The sequence below is a fragment of the Macrobrachium rosenbergii genome, chromosome 56 (assembly GCF_040412425.1).
Source record: "Macrobrachium rosenbergii isolate ZJJX-2024 chromosome 56, ASM4041242v1, whole genome shotgun sequence".
Lineage (NCBI taxonomy): Eukaryota > Metazoa > Arthropoda > Malacostraca > Decapoda > Palaemonidae > Macrobrachium > Macrobrachium rosenbergii.
The window spans coordinates 28,937,592-28,943,594 of NC_089796.1; positions in this window are offsets into that span (position 1 = coordinate 28,937,592).

Sequence of the window (6,003 nt, forward strand, 5' to 3'; positions counted from 1 at the left end):
TTTTTCATGATATTACAGATGTGGCAAAATTATCACGTCAAGCCATATAGCGATCGTATATATATATATATATATATATATATATATATATATATATATATATATATATATATATATATATATATATATATATATATATATATGTATATGTGTGTGTGTGTGTGTGTGTGTGTGTGTGTGTGTGTGTGTGTGTGTGTGTGTGTGAGTGTGTGTGTATGTGTGTGTGTGTGATCTACATGTTGAAAGAATAAGTAAAGTAAATATGCGTAGGTGACTAGGACCACAAGAAGCATCACAAACGACATTCCCTGCCAATTAGTGAGTCGCTACGTAGGGCACCCTCACAGGAAAAACTCCACCCTAGTCCACCCTCTCAGCCTTAATGTCCTGCCTTTGTATTTATATTGTCCTCTCCTTCGTGTGTGTTGTCGCTGATTCCCTTTATCAGCACACCTGCATCCTGAGCTGTCAACAAGACACAGACCGGGAGCCGCAAAGTTAATGGTAATTGCCCGCCTTGAACAGAGATGGAGAAGTGGAAAAACCCAGCATATGATGAAAGGGCATAGGTTGTGTTAGTATCTACTGCAATTTCATTAATTTAGCTTATTGGTTTAAGTGGATGTTTTTGTAAAGTGTTATTTTGATTAATTTTTAGTTCCTCCTCTTAGTTACTCCTCACCGCCATCTATTGTCTGGTTTTTCGTTTACTAATGTTTGTATTTTCTTCCAAGCCTGCTTGTGTGTCCATAACAGTCGAGTGGGCTTTCCAGAGGTGTTGTCTGGGAGTCTTGGCCTGGTGAGAGGAGTGTTATCTTGGCCTGCCTTGAGAATATTTAGATCTTTTGGATTACTTGAAGATTTTGGATCCCTGCATTCATATGCCCTTCTGCTGTTCTTGCTGTACTTCAGCATTATACTGCTTAAGCCCTCGGCCTCGTAATAGCCTGGGGGTACTCTCTTTGAGCAGGTAAAACCCTTATTAACCATTGTTGTTGGTACATCGTGGCCACGATCAAGTTTGATCCTGCAGTGGACTTATGAAATCAAAATATAATCTGATCACGGCTTGATGTATATCTCTAGACGTGGAGATTAGTGCACTCATATAAGAGGAGATTGTTTTATTAGAGTGTATTTTGTTAGGTTATTCTGTCTTTCCTGACCATCTTCTCCTTTCTGGACCCCCATCTCCTTTTGGGTTGAAAGTGTTGTATTCTGTCTTAGTGTGATTGATTTGGTTAAAATTTAAGGGTGTTTTGGTTTTTCATATATTTGTTAATTTTTGAGGTCTGGGTAATCATTTCTCTCTATTTTAATTATTGTAATAAAATTATAGTTTCTTTTTGCCATCTTTCAATAACCCCCTTGATATGACTCTCCCACACTTGGAAAATTGTCTTGTTTCTAGTACCTTCTCACATTATAGTGACATTGGTATTTTTTAAAGGTGAGTAAGGCTTTGAATTACTATTAATTAGTTGCTGTGGCATCGTTGCACCACTGCAAGGCTCTGACAGTTGCTAATGAGAGTTCGCATCCTACAGCCAGAGCAGACAGATCTATGTCGGTCGGTCTTCCGACCTCCCTCCCTCTCCCCACAAAGTGGTCCCTAGACGTGTTAATCAGATCCAATCCCACTGAACCCTTGTAGTAAATTCAGAGTCTGGCTTCAACATCAAGATGTCTATCTCCAGGATAAAAATACAGTGAGAATTGGACTTTGTTCAACACACATTATCTTTTCCTATACTTCTTATTTTGCTCTCATATTCACTCCCTTGCAGTCTCCTTCGGAGCCTATGTGAGTTGTATAAATTCACTTGTGTAAAGTAACTCAGTGTTAACCAGTTTGCATTTTATTTGTTCTTTGAGTGATTTCCCTCTCAGCCTTCAGCATTCCCAAGTTGAATGTGTTAATTGTTTTTGCAATGGAGTGACTGTGCATTTGTATTGCAGAATAGGTGATTGTGCAGCTGTGTAGCATCTGTTATCCACGATGCTGCCTCTTCCCCATCTTCCATGCAAGAAGATTCCTTCAAAATTTTACATCTGTAGATCTATTTAATCAGCGTCCTCTGTCACAAGAGTCTGTTTAATCTTAATCTAAATTTAGAGGTTCTTGTATCCACTGGGATTCACTGTATTGTAAGGTTCTTTGAACCTACATCTAAGTTTAGAGCTTCTTAAATCTTTGTGGTTATCCTCCCTGCAGGATCCTGTTAATCTTAAGATATTCTAGAGAAGCTTATCTCACTGATTTGCTAGTGGCACTATTTGCTTTGCTGAATAAATCTAATTATAGTGCCACAGAGCTAGTGATTTTACTCCTGTGTAATTCTCTTCTGATTTGTGTAATTATATCCTATCAAGTCAATCCGCGATTTTCCCTTAATCTCCGTTGAAATTACCTCTTACAGTAGCTTTAACTTTTTTTTTACAAGTGTGACCCCTAGTCAGATGATGTTAGAGCTTGAGTAAAATTTAGAAGTCACGTTGCAATCACAGTGCAGGCCACTCTCGTAAAAGTGGCAACCTTGCCAGTATCTTGCACACCTGTTGCATGATGTTGCACGACATAGAAACATTCCCCTTCAATCTCAGTAGAATAGCAGATCAGCTTTTGCTAGCTAAGTCTGAGCATTTGCGATCATATAAGAACCTCCTAATCCCTCTAGTGAATTTATTTTGGTACCTGTGGACAGCAGTACATAGCCTAAGTATCTTATCGAATTTCTTTGCCACACGCACATGAATATTAGTGATATTCTTCCATTAATGCATGCTATTACGAAATCAAAAGTCTCTGTTGATTAAGAACTAGCCAGGAAGTGCAGTGATAACAGTGATAAGTGTCCATATTATGGGAAAGTGCGAATATTCCCTGTGAAATTCTACGATATTCTGCCAGCTAGGAAACCAAATATGGCAACCCGTTGTGTTGGTTGAGTCGAGCAACTCATAGTATCTCTCCACTCCGCAACCAAGTCTGTGTTAATAACTTTATTTGTTTTGTGAATTTTCAGTTCATTAAATAAAATCTTCATATTCCATTTCTTACATAAAATCGTAATATTAATTTTAACGTAAAATTTGTGAAAGTCTTCTATATATTAATGTAATTAGCGAAAACTTTAAATCACAATCCATTCGGGGCAACTCATCAAGGTCGTTCTGCTGATCTATCTGTCACCATAGAAATGGCAATAGACCTTCATGGGACACCACCTCAGTGTCGCCTGTCACCTCTCAGCCTGACAGCCACTCAGTAAACTTTGACAGAGGTCACATTCAAAAGTCTTTCAAAGTTTAAGTAATCACAAGATCGTGTATTACTATTAGTGATATATCAGTATCGAGGTCATTAAGTTATATCCCACGCGGGAATTTACAGCTTTAAAACTTTAACGAGGGCATTATATTCTCTCCTATGTCATATAATTTAAAACTGTGAATTTTATTTCTTTGTATATAAACCATATGTTTTGCTAATTGACCTGAAAGTCAAACTCATTAACATAAAAAGGCACCATCAGGAATTCTGCTCACCTTTTAACTGACAGGAAATATTTAACTCGATTCTTTGGAACGAGTCCGCATGTTGCATGCACATAACCAGCTGTATCAACTCATTTATCACCTACGTATTTTGTCATAAGTGTTATATATATATATATATATATATATATATATATATATATATATATATATATATATATATATATATAATAATATATATATATATATATATATATATATGTATATATATATATATATATATATATATATATATATATATATATATATATATATATATATATATATATATATATATATATATATATATATATATATATATATATATATATATATATATATATATATATATATATATATATATGTGTGTATATATATATATATATATATATATATATATATATATATATATATATATATATATATATATATATATATATATATATATATATATATATATATATATATATATATATATATATATATATATATATATATATATATATATATATATATATATATATATATATATATATATATATATATATATATATATATATATATATATATATATATATATATTGCGGTGATTTTAATTAACATTTTATTCCACATCTTTGTGTGTTGATATTATACCACATTGTGTGTTGATTTTAATTTTTTCCCACATTATTGTGTGTTTCACACCATTCATTTGCATGGATGCACTGTTGGTGTTGTGATCTATTACCTCTGTTAGAGTTGCCTCTGTAACATCGAGAAAGTTAAACTAATGTTGTTTATATATTCCACGTATGTGTTATCATCAGATATGTGTGAGAAATTTATTGCAATAAAGAAATCGGCCTGTGTACGTTTGGTTTGAATTGATCGCCTCATGTAAAATGAAATAAATAGTTCCTCATGAACAATCTGCATAATTTGTGCGTTACAAACCTAATAATTGCACTTATGTGCTTTTAAATTATTCAGTATACCATTTCACTCGCATGCCTTTGCCCTGTTGAAGTATGACGTGTTATTAACTTACCATGAAACCTCTGCACTGACATCGGTGCCAACCCGTGTGCATGTTATCCTGTGTTCCTTGAACACAATCTTACACACTTGTACAGTATCCAGTTTCGTCCGTGTGCAAGTCCCTAACGATCTTTTGAACAACCAAAACCCACATTCTCTGAACGAGAACCCACATTCTATGGAACACCTTTAATTTCGCGCTATAGCCAGCTCCTTCCGTGAGCGAATAAAACCAAATCTTGCTCTTCAGAACAACCAAATTCGTTCTTGGGAATAACCAAATCCTGTACTTCTGAACTATAAACCCTGTTCTTTGGAACTACCTAACTTCACGCTCAATCTTCCTGGACAAGTCCACGCCTCAAGTGCTATCCATGCTTTTTTTGAACACTCAATTTCATTCTTCGTGAACACACTACATCTTTAGAGAGACACAAAACCAGTTCTTACAAACAACATTCTATCCTTCAGGAAACATAAACCCTTTCTTCGTGAACTAGCCAATGTCCTACGGGACCCGTATCTGTTACTGTTCTTTTTTAACAAAACCTCGCACTATCAGTGCCACAACTGTTTTTTTTTTTTAACTAACCCCTGCAGTCGACGACAACCATTGTTGCAAGTAGCAAAAACCTAGATCACCTTGAAGCTGGCACATTCCACTTGACTTCCCCAACAAAACCACACACATTGAGTGCCATCTTCCTGTCTGCTAAATTGCAACTGGAGCATAACCTACCAAAACTTAGCATGAGTGCCACCTTTGCTGGCACTCCCAGTTACATGGCCTCTGGCGTCATCGCCACAGCCATCATCAAGCATCCAGCCTAGTGCGACAAGCATTCATGTGACCAAATCTATATCCCTCGGGACCAATAACTAGCTTTTTCATCCTCTTTCCTATATTCCGCCTTGGCGATTCCCTTAACCTCGCAAACTGAGGACCCATCTTGGCCCTTCTTTCCTACTTTCTACCTCGGTGGCTCTACAAACTCACAACCATCTTGGTTCTCACTTCATAATCTTACATCTGTTCTACAAAACAACCATCGTACTTACAATCAGTGCCATTTGTCTGGAACTCACCATTCTTGCCACTTCCATGCAACTCTTGTACGGCTTAGTGCTTATCGGTATACCCTTCCAACAGCACCATGTCTACCTATGCCAAAGATTATCCAACCTTCCTAACAACTGGGCAGGAAAGGAGTCTTAGAGTAGATATGCTGAATAACTGGGTCGATGCCCAGGTGGCTAAAGCTCAACAGGAGAGAGAAGCAAAGGAGGAGAAGGAGAAAAAAGAGAAGAGGAGAAGGAGAAACAATGCCAACATGAACTAAACTTGACTCGAGAGAAAGCCGCCCTTGCTGACGCCAAATAACAGACAAGAGAAGGTCAACACCAACATGAGGAGGAGCAAGGCCAACAAGAACTAGACTTGGCTTG